Genomic DNA, 19,793 nt, shown 5'->3' on the forward strand with positions numbered 1-19,793 from the left:
TTGTTTATAGTATATTATTTAAGTTCTTTTGACTTATGGTTATAATATTCTTGTAATATTTTGTACAACTAATTTAATAAAGCTCTCCGGTTAGGACTATCAGTTTTAAAGTATTAAAACTCCTTTTGACGTCAAAATCGGCTTTTTAAGACGAAATACTTGCAATAAACATTGTTTATCGTTCGATTTTCGAGTTATTTCAATTTTTGGTTATAAAATGCTTGTAATATATCACACAGCTAATAAATTAAACCTTTTCGGTTAGGAATATTAGTTTTCTAGTAGTTAAACACCATTTGACGTCAAAATTGGCTTTTTAAGACAAATTAATTGCAATAAACATGGTTTATCGTTATCTATTTGAGTTATTTCGATTATTAGTTACAATATTTCTGTAATAACTCTAAGGGTAATTTAAAAGAGGTCTTCGGTTAAAAATATTAGTTTTAAAGTATTAAAACTCCTTTTGACGTCAAAATCGGCTGTTTTAGACACAAAACTTGCACTAAATATTGTTTATCGAAAGTATTTGAGTTATTCCGATTGTTGGTTATAATATTCTTGTAATATTTTGTACAGCTAATTAAATAAAGCTCTTCGGTTAGGAATAATAGTTTTAAAGTATTACAACTCCTTTAGACGTCTAAATCGGCTGTTTAAAACAAAACAATTGGAATAAACATAGCTTATCGTAAAGTGTTTAAGTTATTCTAGTTGTTTGTTATAACATTTTTGTAATATTTCTTACAGTTAATTAAATAAAGCTTTTCGGTTAGGAATATTAGTTTTAAAGTATTAAAACTCCTTCTGACGTAAAAACGGCTGTTTAAAACGAAACACTTGAAATAAACATTGTTTATCGTAAAGTGTTTAAGTTAATTCGACTTTTAATTATAATATTCATCTAAGTTTTTTGTATAGCTAAGTTTATAAACGTCTTTGGTTAGTAATCTAACTTTAAACATATTGAAAGTACTATAGACGTTATATTAGGCTGTTTTAAACGAAATACTTGTATCAAACTTTTCTTATCGTACAATATTAATTATTTTGATTATCGGCATAAATATTCTTGTAATATACCATACAGTTAATTTAAAAAACCTCTTCGAATAGGAATATTAGTTTTAAAGTATAAAAATTCCTTTTGACGTAAATTCGGCTATTTAAGACGAAATAATTGCAATAAACATTGTTTATCGTTCATTGTAAAAGTTATTCCGATTATTAGTTACAATATTCTAGTAATAACTAGTAAATGAAAGTTAATAACGGTCTTCGGTAAAAAATATTAGTTTTTAAGTATTAAAAACTTCTTTTGACGTCAAAATCGGCTGTTTAAGACAAAATACTTGCAATGAACATTGTATATCGTACAGTATTTAAGTTATTTCGATTGTTTGTTATAATATTCTTGTAATATTTTGTAGAGCCAATTAAATAAAGCTCTTCGGTTAGGAATATTAGTTTTAAAGTATTAAAACTCCCTTTAACGTCAAAATCGGCTGTTTAAGACGAAATACTTGCAACAAACATTGTTTATCGTACATTATTTGAGTTATTTTGATTTTGGTTATAATATTCTTGTAATATTTTGTACATCTAATTTAATAAACGTCTTTGGTTAGTAATCTAATTTTAAACATATTAAAAGTACTATACACGTTATAATAGGTTGTTTTAAACAAAATACTTGTATTAAACCCTTTTTTATCGTACACTATATGAATTTATTTGATTATTGGCATAAATATTCTTGTAATATACCATAGAGCTAATTAAATAAACCTCTTCGGTTAGGAATATTAGTTTTTAAGTATTAAAACTCCTTTTGACGTCAAAATTAGCTATTTAAGACAAAACTATTGGAATAAACATTGTTTATCGTATAGTATTTAATATATTTCGATTACTGGTTATAATATTATTGTTGTATTTTATACAGCTTACTAAATAAGCATCTTAGGTTAAGACTATTAGTTCTTAAGTATTAAAATTCCTTTTGACGTCAAAATCGGCTGTTTAAGACGAAATACTTAAAAATAAACATTGTTTATCGTTCATTATTTGAGTTATTTTGATTATTGGTACTTATATTTTTGACATATATCATACAGTTAACTAAATAAACCCCTTCGTTTACGAATGTTAGTTTTAAAGTAATAAAACTCGTTTTGACGTCAAAATCAGATGGTTAAGACAAAACTATTGCAATAAACATTGTTTTTAGTTCATTAATTGAGTTGTTTCGAATTTTGGTTATAAAATGCTTGTAAATATCATACAGCTAATTTATTAAACCTCTTCGGTTAGGAATATTAGTTTTAAAGTATTAAAAAAACCTTTTGACTTAAAATTCAGCTTTTTAAGACGAAATATTTGCAATAAACATGGTTGATCGTTATCTATTTGAGTTATTTCGATTATTAGTTACAATATTTTAGTAATAACTCGTAAGGGTACTTTAATACAGGTCTTCGGTCAAAAATATTAGTTTTAAAGTATTGAAACTCCTTTTGACGTCAAAATCAGATGTGAAACACTTGCAATGAACATTGTTTAACGTTCAGTATTTAAGTTGTTTTGATTGTTGGTTATAATATTCTTGTAATATATCATACAGCTTAATTAAATAAAGCTCTTCGGTTAGAAACATTAGATTTAAAGTATTAAAACTCCTTTTGACGTAATAAACGGCTGTTTAAAACGAAATACTTGCTAAAACTATTGTTTATCGTAAAGTGTTTAAGTTATTCCTATTCTTGGTTATAATATTTTTGTAATAAGCGTACAGCTAATTAAATAAAGCTCTCGGGTTAGGATTATCAGTTTTAAAGTATTAAAACTCCTTTTGACGTCAAAATCGGCTGTCTATGACGAAATACTTGCAATAAACATTGTTTATCGTTCGATATTTGAGTTCTTTCAATTTTTGGTTTTAAAATGCTTGTAATATATCATACAGCTAATATATTAAACGTTTTCAGTTAGAAATATTAGTTTTATAGTAGTAAAACACCATTTGACGTCAAAATCGGCTTTTTAAGACAAAATAATTGCAATAAACAATGTTTATCTTTAATTATTTGAGTTATATTGATTATTAATTACAATTTTCTAGTAATAACTCGTAAGAGTAATTTGATAAAGGTCTTCAGTTAAAAATATTATTTTTAAAGTATTAAAACTCCTTTTGATGTCAAAATAGGTTGTTTTAGACGAAACACTTGCAATAAACATAGTTTATCGTACAGTATTTAAGTTTTTTCAACTTTCGGTTATAATATTCTCGTAAGTTTTTGTATAGCTAAATTTATAAACGTCTTGGTTAGTAATCTAACTTAAAACATATTTAAAGTACTATAGACGTTAAATTAGGCTGTTTTAAACAAAATACTTGTATCAAACCCTTTCTTATCGTACACTATATGAAGTATTTTGATTATTGGCATAAATATTCTTGTAATTTACCATACAGCTAAATTAATAAAACTATTCGGTTAGGAATATTAGTTTTAAAGTATTAAAACACCTTTTGACGTAAATTCGGCTATTTAAGACGAAATAATTGCAATAAACATTGTTTATCGTTCATTGTAAAAGTTACTTCGATTATTAGTTACAATATTTTAGTAATAACTAGTAAATAAAAGTTAATAAAGGTGTTCGGTTTGAAATATTAGTTTTTAAATATTAAAAACTTCTTTTGACGTCAAAATCGGCTGTTTAAGACAAAATCCTAGCAATAGACATTGTATATCGTACAGTATTTTAAGTTATTTCGATTGCAGGTTATACTATTATTGTGGTATTTCATAGAGCTTATTAAAAAAGCATCTTAGGTTAAAACTATTAGTTTTTAAGTATGAAAACTTCTTTTGACGTCAAAATCGGCTGTTTAAGACAAAAAGAATTGCAATAAACATTGTATATCATTCAGTATTTTAAGTTATTTCGATTGCTGATTATAATATTATTGTGTATTTCATACAGCTTACTGAATAAGCATCTTAGATTAAGACTATTAGTTTCAAAGTATTAAAACTCCATTTGACGTCAAAATCGGCTGTTTAAGACAAAATACTTAAAATAAACATTGTTTGTCGTTCATTATTTGAGTTATTTTAATTATTGGTACTTATATTTCTGACATATATCATACAGTTAACTATATAAACCCCTTCGTTTAGGAATGTTAGTTTTAAAGTAATAAAACTCCTTTTGACTTAAAAAACAGCTTTTTAAGACGAAATACTTGCAATAAACATGGTTTATCGTTATTTATTTGAGTTATTTCGATTATTAGTTACAATATATTAGTAATAACTTGTAAAGGTAATTTAATAAAGGTCTTCGGTCAAAAATGTTAGTTTTAAAGTATTAAAACTCTTTTTAACGTCAAAATCGGATACGAAACACTTGCAATAAACATTGTTTAACGTACAGTATTTAAGTTATTTTGATTGTTGGTTATAATATTCTTGTAATATTATGTACAGCTAAATAAAGAAAGCTCTTCGGTTAGGAATATTAGTTTTAAGTATTAAAACTCCTTTTGACGTATTAAACGGCTGTTTAAAATGAAACAGTTGCAATAACTATTGTTTATCGTATAGTGTTTAAGTTATTCCCATTCTTGGTTAAAATATTTTTGTAATATTTCGTACAGCTAATTAAATAAAGCTCTTCGGTAAGATTATCAGTTTTAAAGTATAAAAATCCTTTTGACGTCAAAATCGGCTGTCTATGACGAAATACTTTCAATAAACTATGTTTATCGTTCGACATTTGAGTTCTTTCAATTTTTTGTTTTAAAATGCTTGTAATATATCATACAGCTAATATATTAAACCTTTTCAGTTAGAAATATTAGTTTTATAGTAGTAAAACACCATTTGACGTCAAAATCGGCTTTTTAAGACAAAATAATTGCAATAAACAATGTTTATCATTAATTATTTGAGTTATATTGATTATTAGTTACAATTTTCCAGTAATAACTCGTAAGGGTAATTTGATAAAGGTCTTCGGTTAAAAATATTAGTTTTAAAGTATTAAAACTCCTTTTGACGTCAAAATAGGCTGTTTTAGACGATACACTTGCAATAAACATAGTTTATCATACAGTATTTAAGTTATTCCGATTGTTGGTTATAATATTCTTGTAATATATCATACAGCTTAATTAAATAAAGCTCTTCGGTTAAAAACATTAGTTTTAAAGTATTAAAACTCCTTTTGACGTAAAAAACAGCTGTTTAAAACGAAACACTTGCAATAAGCATTCTTTATCGTAAAGTGTTTAAGTTATTTCGACTTTCGGTTATAATATTTTGTAAGTTTTTGTATAGCTAAATTTATAAACGTCTTGGTTATTAATCTAACTTTAAATATATTAAAAGTACTATAGACGTTAAATTAGGCTGTTTTAAACAAAATACTTGTATCAAACCCTATCGTTTCGTAAACTTTATGAAATATTTTGATTATTGGCATAAATATTCTTGTAATGTACCATACAGCTAATTTAATAGAAGTATTCGGTTAGGAATATTTGTTTTAAAGTGTTAAAACTCCTTTTGACGTAAAATCGGCTATTTAAGACGAAATAATTGCAATAAACATTGTTCATCGTTCATTGTAAAAGTTACTTCGATTATTAGTTACAATATTCTAGTAATAACTAGTAAATAAAAGTTAATAAAGGTCTTCGGTTTAAAATATTAATTTTTGAGTATTAAAAACTTCTTTTGACGTCAAAATCGGCTGTTTAAGACAAAATACTTGCAATGAACACTGTATATCGTACAGTATTTTAAGTTATTTCGATTGTTTGTTATAATATTCTTGTAATATTTGGCAGAGCTAATTAAATAAAGCTCTTCGGTTAGGAATTTGAATTTTAAAGTGTTAAAACTCCCTTTGACGTCAAATTCGGCTCTTTAAGACGAAATACTTGCAATAAACATTATTTATCGTACATTATTTGAGTTAATTTGACTTTTGATTATGATATTCTCGTAGTATTTTGTACAGCTTGTTTAATAAACGTCTTTGGTTAGTAATCAATCTTACTTAAAATATATCAAAAATACTATAGAAGTTATAATAGGTTGTTTTAAACAAAATACTTGTATTAAACCCTTTTTCATCGTACACTATATAAATTATTTTGATTATTGGCATTAATATTCCTGTAATATACCATACAGCTAATTCAATAAACCTCTTTAATTAGAAAAGTTAGTTTTAAAGTATTAAAACTCCTTATGACGTCAAAATTGGCTGTTTAAGACGAAATACTTGCAATAAACATTGTTTATCGTACACTATTTGAGTTATTTCGATAATTGGTTATAATATTCTTTAAAAATATCAAACAAATAATTGAATAAACTTTTTCGATAAGAATAATATTTTTAAAGTATTAAAACTTCTTTTTATGTCAAAATCGGCTGTCTGAGACGAAATACTTGAAATTAACATTGTTTATCGTACATTATTTAAATTATTTCAATTATTACTTACAATATTCTTGTTATAAATCGTAATAATAATTAAATAAAGGTCTTCGGTTAAAATAATTAGTTTTAAAGTATTAAAACCCCTTTTGACGTCGAAATAGGCTGTGTAAGTCGAAATTCTTGCAAAAAAAAATGGTATATCGTACACTATATGAGTTGTTTTGATTATTAATTACAAATTTCTTGTAATAACTCGTAAGGGTAATTTGAAAAACGTCTTAGGTTAAATAAATCAGTTTTAAAGTATTGAAACTCCTTTTGACGTCAAAATCGCGTATTTAAGACGAAGCACTTGCAATACACATTATTTTTTGTACATTATTAAAATTATTTAGATTTTTAGTATTAATATTCTTGTAATATTTTGTACAGCCAATTTAATTAATGTCTTTGGTTAGTAATTTTACTTTAAATATAATAAAAGTACTATAGACATTATAATAGGCTGTTTTAAACAAATACTTGTATTAAATTCTTTTATATCGTACACTATTTAAATTATATTGATTAGTTGTATTAGTATTCTTGAACAATATCATACAGCTAATAATGTAAACCTCTTCGGTTAGGAATATTAGTTTTAAAGTATTAAAACACCGTTTGACGTTAAAATCGGCAGTTTAAGACGAAATATTTGCAATAAACATTGTTTATCGTACATTATTTAAGTTATTTCAATTTTTGGTTATAGAGGCTTGTTATATATCAAAGAGCTAATTATTAAACCTGTTTGGTTAGGAATTTTAGTTTTAAAGTATAAAAACTACTATTGACATTAAAATCGGCTATTTAAAACGCAATATCTGCAATAAACATTGTTTATCGTATATTATCTGAGTTATTTTGATTTTTGGTATTAATATTCTTGTAATATTTTGTACTGCTAATTTAATTAACGTCTTTAACAAGTAATCTAATTCTAATAACATTAAAAGTACTATAGACGTTATAATAGGATGTTTTAAACAAAACAACTATATTAAACACAATTTTATCTACGTCATTTGAATTACTTTGATTATTAGTATTAATATTCTTGTAATATATCATTCAGTTAATTTAATAAACCTCTTCGGTAAGGAATATTAGCTTTAAAGTATTAAAACTCCTTTTCATGTCAAAATCGGCTGTCTTAGGCAAATTACTTACATAAAACATTGTTTAAAGTACATAATTTGAGTTATTTCGACTTTTTGTTATAATATTCTGTAATATATTGTACAGCTAATTTAATAAACGTCTTTAGTTTGTAATCTAATTTTAAACATACTATAAGAACTATAGACGTTATTATAGGTTGTTTTTAACAAGAAGTTGTATAAAATTCTTTTTTATTAACAGTATTTAAGATATTTAGATTATTAGTATAAATATTCTTATAATATATCATCCAGCTAATAAAATAAACCTCTTTTGTTAGTAATATTAGTTTTAAAGTATTAAAACTACTTTTGACTTCAAAATCGGCTGTTTAGACAAAATACTTGCAATAAACCTTGTTAATCGTTAATTATTTGTGGTATTTCAGTTTTTGCTTATAAAATGCTAGTAATATATGATAAAGCTAATTTTTTAAACCTCTTCAGTTAGAAATATTAGTTTTAAAGTATAAAAATTTATTTTGACGTCTTAATCAACTGTTTAAGACAAAATACTCCCAATAAACATTGTTTGATGTACATTATTTAAGTTATTTCGATTATTACTTACAATATCCTTGTAATATTTCGTAAAGCTAATTTAATTAACATCTTTGGTTAATAATCTAACTTAAATTATAATAAAAGTACTATAGACCTTATTTTAGGCTGTTTTAATCAAAATAACTATATAAAACCCTATTTTATCGTACGTTATTTGAATTACTATGATTATTAGTATTAATATTTATGTAATATATCATACAGTTAATCAAATAAACATCTTTGGTAAGGAATTAGTTTTAAAGTATTAAAACTCCGTTTGACGTCATAATCGACTGTTTAAGACGAAATACTTGCAATAAACATTCTTTAACCTGCATTATTAGACTTAATTCGTTTTTTGGTTATAATATTCTTATAATATTCTGACTAGCTAATTTAAAAAAAGTCTTTGGTTAGTAATATAACTTTAAACATATTAAAAGTACTACAGACATTTTAATAGGTTGTTTTAAACCAAATACTTGTATTAAACCAATTTATTGTACACTTTATGAATTATTTTGATTATTGGCATTAATAAACTTGTATTATATCATATAGCTAATTAAAAAAACCGCTTCAGTTAGGAATATTATTTTTAATCTATTGAAACAACTTTTGACGTCTAAATCAGCTATTTAAATTGAAATAGTTGCCATAATCATTGTTTATTATTCATTATTTGAGTTATTTCGATTATTAAATACAATATTCTTGTAATAACTCGTAAAGGTAATTTAATAAAGGGCTTCGGTTAAAAATATTAGTTTTAAAGTATTAAAACTCCTATTTACGTCAAAATCGGCTGTTGAAGACAAAACACTCGCAATAAACATTGTTTAGAGTAAAGTATTTAAGTTATTTTGATTGTTGGTTATTATATTTTTGTAATATTACGTACAGATAATTAAATAAAGCTCTCCGTTTAAGAATATCAGTTTTAAAGTAATAAAACTCCTTTTGACTTCAAAATCGGATGTTTAACACGAAATACTTGAAATAAACATTTTTTATTGTTTATGAGTTATTTCGACCTTTAGTTATAATATTCTTGTAATAATTTAATTAACTAATTTAATAAACGTCTTTGGTTAGTAATCTAACTTTAAACATATTAAAAGTACTATAGACCTTACAATAGGCTGTTTTAAAAAAAATACTTGTATTAAACCGTTTCTTACCGTATACTATGTGAATTATTTTGATTATTTGCATTAATATTCTTGTAATATGACTTACAGCTAATTTAAAAAACCTCTAGTTAGGAATATTAGTTTTAAAGTATTAAAACTTCTTTTGACTTCAAAATCGGCTGTTTAAGACGAAACACTTGCAAAAAACATTGTATATCGTAAAGTATTTAAGTTATTCCGATTTTTGGGTATAATATTTTTGTTTTATTTCGTACAGATAATTAAATAAAGCTCTTCGGTTAGGATTATCAGTTTTAAAGTATTAAAACTCCTTTGACGTCAAACTAGGCTGTTTAAGACGAAATACTTGCAATAAACATTGTTTAACGTACATTTTTAGAGTTAATTCGTTTTTTGGTTTTAATATTCTTGTAATATTCTGTCTAGCTGATTTAATAAACGTCTTTGGTTAGTAATCTAACTTTAAACATATTAAAAGTACTAAAGACATAATAATAGGCTGTTTTAAACCAAATACTTGTAATAAACCCTTTTATCGTACACTACATGAATTATTTTGATTATTGGCATTAATAATCTTGTAATATAGCTAATTAAAAAAACCGCTTCAGTTAGGAATATTAGTTTTAAACTATTAAAACTCCTTTTGACGTCTTAATCAGCTGTTTAAATTGAAATATATGCCATAATCATTGTTTATTTTTCATTATTTGAGTTATTTCGATTATTAAATACAATATTCTTGTAATAACTCGTAAAGGTAATTTAATAAAGGGCTTCGGTTTAAAATATTAGTTTTAAAGTATTAAAACTCCTATTTACGTCAAAATCGGCTGTTTAAGACAAAACACTCGCAATAAACATTGTTTATAGTAAAGTATTTAAGTTATTTCGATTGTTAATTATTATATTTTTGTAATATTACACACAGCTAATTAAATAAAGCTCTCCGGTTAGGAATATCAGTTTTAAAGTATTAAAATACCCTCTGATGTCAAAATCGGCTGTTTAACACGAAATACTTGAAATAAACATTTTTTATCGTTTATGAGTTATTTCGACCTTTAGTTATAATATTCTTGTAATATTTTGATTAACTAATTTAATAAACGTCTTTGGTTAGTAATCTAATTTTAAACATATTAAAAGTACTATAGACCTTATAATAGGCTGTTTTAAAAAAATTACTTGTATTAAACCGTTTCTTACCGTATACTATATGAATTATTTTGATTATTTGCATTAATATTCTCAAAATATATCATACAGCATATTAAATAAACCTCTTTGGTTAGAAATATTAGTTTTAAAGTATTAAACTTCTTTTTACGTTAAAATCTGCTGTTTAAGACGAAATTTTAGCAATAAACATTGTTTATCGTTCATTATTTGAGTTATTGCGATTGTTAGTTACAAAATTCTTGTAATAAGTCGTAAAAGTAATTTAATAATCGTCTTCGTTTAGGAATATTATTTTTAAGGTATTACAACACCTTTTGACGTCAAAATCGGCTGTTTTAGACGAAATACTTAAAATAAACATTGTTTATCGTTCAATAATTAAGTTATTTTGATTATTAGTATTAAAATTCTTGAAATATATCATACAGTTAACAAAATAAACCACTCGTGTTAGGAGTATTAGTTTTAAAGTATCAAAACTCCTTTTGACATCAAAATCGGCTGTTTAAGACGGAATACTTGCAATAAACATTGTTTGTCGTACATTATTTAAGTTATTTTAATTTTTGGTATTAATATTTTTGAAATATATTGTAAAGCTAATTAGATAAACCTTTTCGGTAAGGAATATGAGTTTTAAAGTATTAAAACTGCTTTTAATGTCAGAATCGTCTGAAAAGATGAAATACTTGCAATAAACATTGTTTAAAGTTAATTATTTGAGTTATTTCGATTGTTATTTACAATATTCTTGTGGTAACTCGTAAAGGTAATTTGATAAACGTCTTCGGTTAAAAATATCATTTTTAAAATATTAAAACTCCTTTTGACGTTAAAATCGGATGTTTAAGACAAAATTATTGCAATAAACATTGTTTATCGTACAGTATTTAAGTTATTTCGATTGCTGGTTATAATATTATCGTAGTATTTCATACAGATTATTAAATAAACCTCTTAGGTTAAGACTATTAGTTTTAAAGTGTTAAAACTCATTTTGACGTCAAAATCGGCTGTTTAAAACGAAATACTTAAAATAAACATTGTTTATCGTTCATTATTTGAGTTATTTCGATTATTGGTACTAATATTTTTGAAATATATCATGCAGTTAACTAAATAAACCTCTTCGTTTAGGAATGTTAGTTTTAAAGTATTAAAACTCCTTTTGACGTCAAAAATGGCTTTTTAAGACGAAACTATTGCTATAAACATTGTTTATATTTTATTATATGAGTTATTTCGACTTTTGGTTATAAAAAGCATGTAATATATCATACAGCTAATTTATTAAAACTCTTCGGTTAGGTATTAGTTTTAAAGTATTAAAACACTTTTTGATGTAAAAATCGCTTTTTTAGACGAACAACTTGCAATAAACATGGTTTATCGTTATCTATTTGACTTATTTCGATTATTAGTTACAATATTTTAGTAATAACTCGTAAGTGTAATTTAATAAAGGTCTTCGGTTAAAATGATTAGTTTTAAAGTATTAAAACTTCTTTCGACGTCAACACCGGCTGTGAAACATTTGCAATAAATATTGTTTATCGTAAAGTGTTTAAGTTATTCCTATTCTTGGTTATAATATTTTTGTAATATTTCGTACAGCTAATTAAATAAAGCTCTCCGGTTAGGATTATCAGTTTTAAAGTATTAAAACTCCTATTGACGTCAAAATCGGCTGTTTATGACGAAACACTAGCAATAAACATTTTTATCGTACAGTTTTTAAGTTATTTCGATTGTTAGTTATAATATTCTTGTAATATAGTAGAGCTAATTAAATAAAGGCTTCGGTTAGGAGTAGTAGTTTTAAAGTATTAAAACTCCCTTGACGTTAAAATCGGCTGTATAAGACGAAATACTTGCGATAAATATTGTTTATCGTACTTTATTTGAGTTATTTCGATTTTTGGTTATAATATTCTCGTAATAACTCGTAAGGGTAATTTTATAAAGGTCTTCGGTTAAAAATATTAGTTTTAAAGTATTAAAACTCCTTTGACGTCAAAATCAGCTGTTTTAGACGAAACACTTGCAATAAACATAGTTTATCGTACAGTATTTAAGTTATTCCGATTGTTTGTTATAATATTCTTGTAATATATCATACAGCTTAATTAAATAAAGCTCTTCGGTTAGAAACATTAGTTTTAAAGTGTTAAAACTCCTTTTGACGTAAAAAACAGCTGTTTAAAACGAAACACTTGCAATAAGCATTCTTTATCGTAAAGTGTTCAAGTTATTTCGACTTTCGGTTATGATATTCTTGTAAGTCTTTGTATAGCTAAATTTATAAACGTCTTGGTTAGTAATCTAACTTTAAACATATTAAAAGTACTATAGAGGTTAAATTAGGCTGTTTTAAACAAAATACTTGTATCAAACCCAATCGTATCGTACACTATATGAAATATTTTGATTATTGGCAAGAATATTCTTGTAATATACCATACAGCTAATTTAATAAAAGTATTCGGTTAGGAATATTAGTTTTAAATTGTTAAAACTCCTTTTGACGTAAAATCGGCTATTTAAGACGAAATAATTGCAATAAACATTGTTTATCGTTCATTGTAAAAGTTACTTCGATTATTAGTTACAATATTCTAGTAATAACTAGTAAATAAAAGTAAATAAACCTATTCGGTTTAATATATTAGTTTTTAAGTATTAAAAACTTCTTTTGACGTCAAAATCGGCTGTTTAAGACAAAATACTTGCAATGAACTTTGTATATCGTACAGTATTTTAAGTTATTTCGATTGTTTGTTATAATATTCTTGTAATATTTTGCAGAGCTGATTAAATAAAGCTCTTCGGTTAGGAATTTGAATTTTAAAGTGTTAAAACTCCCTTTGACGTCAAAATCGGCTCTTTAAGACGAAATACTTGCAATAAACATTGTATATCGTACATTATTTGAGTTATTTTGACTTTTGGTTATAATATTCTCGTAATATTTTGTACAGCTTATTTAATAAACGTCTTTTGTTAGTAATCAATCTTACTTAAAATATATCGAAAATACTATAGAAGTTATGATAGGTTGTTTTAAAAAAAATACTTGTATTAAACCCTTTTTCATCATACACTATATAAATTATTTTGATTATTGGCATTAATATTCTTGTAATGTACCATACAGCTAATTTAATAAACCTCTTAAATTAGGAAAGTTAGTTTTAAAGTATTAAAACTCCTTATGACGTCAAAATTGGCTGTTTAAGATGGAATACTTGCAATAAACATTGTTTATCGTTCATTATTTGAGTTATTTCGATTGTTAGTTACAATATTCTTGTAACAACTCGTAAAGGTATTTTAATACACGTCTTCGGTTAAAAATATCATTTTTAAAATATTAAAATTCCTTTTGACGTCACGATCGGCTGTTTAAGACAAAACTATTGCAATAAACATTGTTTATCTTACAGTATTTAAGTTATTTCGATTGCTTGTTATAGTATTATTGTAGTATATCATACAGCTTATTAAATGACCCTCTTCTTTAGGAATAATAGTTTCAAAGTATTAAAACTCGTTTTGACGTCAAAATCGGCTGTTTAAAACGAAATACTTAAAATAAACATTGTTTATCGTTCATTATTTAAGTTATTTTGATTATTGGTACTAAAATTTTTGAAATATATCATGCAGTTAACTAAATAAACCTCTTCGTTTAAGAATTTAGTTATAAAGTATTAAAACTCCTTTTTACGTCAAAATCGGCTGTTTAAGACGAAACTATTGCAATAAACATTGTTTATAGTTCTTTATTTAAGTTATTTCGACTTTTGGTTATAAAATGCTTATAATATATCATACAGCTAATTTATTAAACTTCTTCGGTTAGGAATATTAGTTTTAAAGTATTAAAACACCTCTTGACGTCAAAATCAGCTTTTTAAGAAGAAATACCTGCAATAAACATTGTTTATCGTTATTTATTTGAGTCATTACGATTATTAGTTACAATATTCTAGTTATAACTCGTGAGGGTAATTAAATAAAGGTCTTCGGATAAAAATATTAGTTCTAAAGAATTAAAGGTCCTTTTGACGTCAAAATCGGCTGTGAAACACTTGCAATAAACTTTGTTTAACGTACAGTATTTAAGTTATTCATATTATTTGTTGTATAATTTTTGTAATATTTCGTACAGTTAATTAGATAAAGGTCTCCGGTTAGGATTATCAGTTTTATAGTAATAAAACACACTATTTGACGTAAAAATCGGATTTTAAAAATAAAATAATTGCAATAAACATTGTTTATCGTAATTTATTTGAGTTATTTCGATTATTAATAACAATTTTGTAAAATTTCGTATACCTAATTAAATAAAGCTCTCCAGTTAAGAATATTAGTTTTTTAGTATTGAAACTCCTTTTGACGTGTAAAACGGCTGTTTAAAACGAAACACTTGCAATAAACATTGTTTATCGTAAAGTGTTTAAGTTATTTGACTTTTGGTTATAATATTCTTGTAAGTTTTTGTATAACTAATTATATAAACGTCTTGGTTAGTAATCTAACTTTAAACATATTAAAAGTACTATAGACGTTATATTAGGCTGTTTTAAACAAAATATTTATATTAAATCCTTTTTTATCGTACTCTATATGAATTATTTTACTTATTGGCAAATTATTAAAGGTATAAGATTAAAAATATTAGTTTTAAAGTACTAAAACTCCATTTGACGTCAATATCGGCTGTTTAAACAAAACTTTTGCAATAAACATTGTTTATTGTATTGTGCTTAAGTTATTCCGATTGTTGGTTATAATATTTTTGTAATATTTCGTATAGCTAATTAATAAAAGCTTCGGTTTGGAATATTATTTTTAAAGTATTAAAACTCCTTTTGACTTCAAAATCGGCTGTTTAAGACGAAATACTTGCAATAAACATCGCTAATCTTACATTATTAAAGTTATTATGATTTTTAGACATAATATTATTGTTATATTTTGTAACGGTAATTTAATAAACGACTTCGTTTAAAAATATAACTTTATAAGTATTAAAACTGTTTTTGACGTCAAATCCGGCTGTTAAAGACGAAATTCTAGTAATAAACATTGTTTATCGTTTATTTTTAGAGTTATTTCGACTTTTGGTAATAATATTTTTGTAATATTTTGTAAAAGTAATTCAATAAACATCTCGGTTAAAAAGATTAATTTTAAAGTATTAAAACTCCTTTTGCCGTCAAAATCAGCTGTTTAAAATAAAATACTTCCAATAAACAGTGTTAATCGCACATTTTTTGAGTTATTATAATTTTCGGTTATAATATTCTTGTAATATTTCGTAACGGTAATTTAATATATGTCTTCGGTTAAAAATATTACTTTTGAAGTATTAAAACTCCTTTTGAAGTAAAAATCAGCTGTTTAAGATGAAATACTTGCAATAAACATTGTTTATCGTATATTATTTAAATAATGATGATTTTTCGTTATAATATTATTTTAATATTTCGTTAGGGTAATTTAATAAACGTCTTCGGTTAAAAATACTATTTATAACTCCTTTTGACGTCAAAATCGGCTGTTTAAGACGAAATACTTGCAATAAACATTGTTTAACGTACATTATTTAAGTTATTTCGATTTTAAGTACTAATATTATTGTAATATTTCGTACAGCTAATTTAATAAACATCTTTGGTTAGTAATCTAATTTGAACCTGTTAAAAGTACTACAGACGTTATAATTGGCTGTTTTAAACAAAATACTTGTATTAAACCCTTTTTTTCCGTACACTATTTGAATTATTTTGGTTACTGGTATCATTATTCTTGTAATATATTAAACAGCTAATTAAATATACCTTTATGGTTTAGAATATTAGTTTTAAAGTATTAAAACTACTTTTGACGTCAGAATCTGCTGTTTAAAACGAAATACTTACAATAAACATTGTTTATCGTACATTATTTAAATTATTACGATTTTTCATAATAATGTTATTTTAATATTTCGTAAAGGTAATTTAATAAACGTCTTTGATTGCAAATACTATTCAAAACTACTTTTAAAGTCAAAATCGGCTGTTTAAGACTAAATACTTGCAAAAAACAATGTTTATCGTACATTGTTTGAGCTGTTTAGCCTTTTGATATATTATTTTTGTGATATTTCGTCCAGCTAATGAAATTAACGTCTTTGGTTAGTAATCTAACTTTAAACATATTTAAAGTACTTTAGACGTTATAATAGGCTGTTTGAAACAAAATACTTGTATAAAACCCTTTTTTATCATCACTGTTTGAATTATTTTATTATTTGTATTAAAATTCTTTCGTTTTAAATAAAAAAGTTTTTTTTATTTAACAAAAAAAACTACAAATTTATTAGTAAACGATAAAGAGAAAAAAAATCACATAGAACATAACAGAACACTGGGAAGATTTGAGACACTTAAAACTAAAATATTCTTACTGTACTAACATTCTTGTATATATCAGACAGCTAATTAAATAAACCTCTTTGGTTAGGAATTCGAGTCATAAAGTATTAAACTCCTTTTGACGTCAAAATCGGCTGTTTAAAACGAAATACTTGCAATAAACATTGTTTATCGTACATTATTTGAATTGTCATCATTTTTAGTTATAATATATTTGTAATATTTCGTAAAGGTAATTTAATAAACGACTTAGGTTAAAAATACTATTTACAACTACTTTTGACATTAAAATCGGCTGTTTAAGACGAAATACTTGTAATAAACATTGTTTATCGTATATCATTTGAGTTATTTCTATTTTTGGTTATAATATCCTGAAATATTTCGTACAGCTAATTTAAAAAACGTTTTAGGTTAGTAATTCAACTTTAAACAAATTACAAATACTAAAGACATTATAATAGGCTAATTTAAAGAAAATACTTGTAATAAACATTGTTTATCGTTTATTATTTGAGTTATTTCGATTTTTTGCTATAATATTCTTGTAATATTTCGTAAAAGTAATTTAATAAGCTTCTTCGGTTAAAAATATTAGTTTTAAAGTATTAAAACTCTTTTTGACCTTGAAATAGGTTGTTTAAGATAAAAAACTTGCAATAAACAGTGTTAATCGTTCATTTACTGAGTTATTTTAATTTCTGGTAAAAATATTCTCGTAATATTATGTAAATGTAATTAAATAAACGTCTTTGGTTGAAATTATCAGTTTTAAAGTATTAAATCTAACATTTTTGACGTCAAAATTGGCTGTTTAAGACGAAATACTTGCAATAAACATTGTTTATCGTACACTATTTGAAGTATTTCGATTGTTGGTAATAATAATCCTGTAATATTTCGTACAGCTAATTTAATTAACGTCTTTGGTTAGTGATCTAACTTTAAACATATTTAAGTACTATAGACTTTTTAATAGGTTGTTTTAAACAAAATACTTGTATTAAACCAATTTTTATTGTACACTTTTTAAATTTTTTTTATTATTGGTATCAATATTCTTGTAACATATCATAAAGCTAATTAAATAAACCTCTTTTGTTAGAAAAATTAGTTTTAAAGTATTAAAACTCCTTTTGACGTCAAAATCGGCTATTTAACGAAATACTTGCATTAAACATTGTTTACCGTACATTATTTGAGTTTGTTCGATTTTGGTAATATTATTCTTTTTATAGTTCGTACAGCTAATTTAATAAATGTCTCTGGTTTATAATTTAACTTTAACTATGTTAAAATTACTAACGACGTGTGATTGGCTGTTGTAAACAAAATACTTGTTCTAAACCCTTTTTTATCGTACACTTAATGAATTATTTTGATTATTGGAATTAAACTCTTGTAATATAAAATACAGCTAATTAAATAAACCTATTTGGTCAGGAATATTAGTTTTAAAGTATTAAAACTCCTGTTGACGTCAAAATCAGCCGTTAAGATTAAAAACTAACAATAAACATTGTTAATGGTACATTATTTGAGTTAATTCGATTTTTGGTTATAATATTCTAGAAATATTTCGTAAAGGTGATTTAATAAACCCTCGGTTATAACAATTAGTTTTAAAGAATTAAAACTACTTTTGACATCAAAATCGGCTGTTTAAGACGAAATACTTGCAATAAACATTATTTATCGTACATTATTTGAACTATTAATATTTTTGGTTATAATATTTTTGTAATATTTCGTAAAGGTAATTTAATAAACGTCTTCGGTTAAAAATACTATTTACAACTACTTTTGACGTCAAAGTCAGCTGTTAAAGACGAAATACTTGTAAAAAACATTGTTTATCGTACATTTTTAAAAGTATTTCGATTTTTGGTAATAATATTCCTGTAATATTTCGTACAGTTAGTTTAATAAACGTCTTTGGTTAGTAATCTAATTTTAAACATATTAAAAGTACTATAGACATTTTAATAGGTTGTTTTAAACAAAATAGTTATATTAAACTCTGTTTTTCCGTACTTTTTTTGAACTATTTTTACTATTGGTATCAATATTCTTGTAATTTATCATACAGCTCATTAAATAAACCTCTTATGTTAGAAAAATTAGTTTGAAAGTATTAAAACTCCTTTTGACGTTGAAGTCAGCTGTTTAAGATTGAATACTTGCAATAAACATTGTAAATCGTACATTATTTGAGTTATTTAGATTTTTGGTTATAATATTATTGTAATATTTCGTAACGGTAATTCAATAAACGTCTTCGGTTAAAAATATTGCTATTAAAGTATTAAAACTCCTTTGACGTCAAAATCGGCTGTTTTAGACGAAATATTTTCAAAAAACATTGTTTATCGTAAATATTTAGAATTATTTCGATTTTTGGTTATAATATTCTTGTAATATGTTGTGAAAGTAATTTAATAAACGTCTTCGGTTTTAAAACATTAGTTTTAAAGTATTAAAACTAATATTTTGACGTCAAATTCCGATGTTTAAGACGAAATACTTGCAATAAACATTGTTTATCGTACATTATTTGAGGAATTTTGATTTTGTTTATAATATCCTATAATATTTCGTACAGCTAATTTAAAAAACGTTTTTGGTTAGTAATTCAACTTTAAACATATTAAAAATACTAAAGACGTTATAATAGGCAAATTTAAAGAAAATACTTGGAATAAACATTGTTTATCGTTTATTATTTGAGTTATATCGATTTTTGGTTATAATATTCTTTTAATATTTCGTAAAAGTAATTTAATAAACGTCTTCGTTTAAAAATACTAGTTTTAAAGTATT

This window comes from Thalia democratica, chromosome 7 (genome assembly GCF_965202585.1).
Source record: "Thalia democratica chromosome 7, ktThaDemo2.hap1.1, whole genome shotgun sequence".
Lineage (NCBI taxonomy): Eukaryota > Metazoa > Chordata > Thaliacea > Salpida > Salpidae > Thalia > Thalia democratica.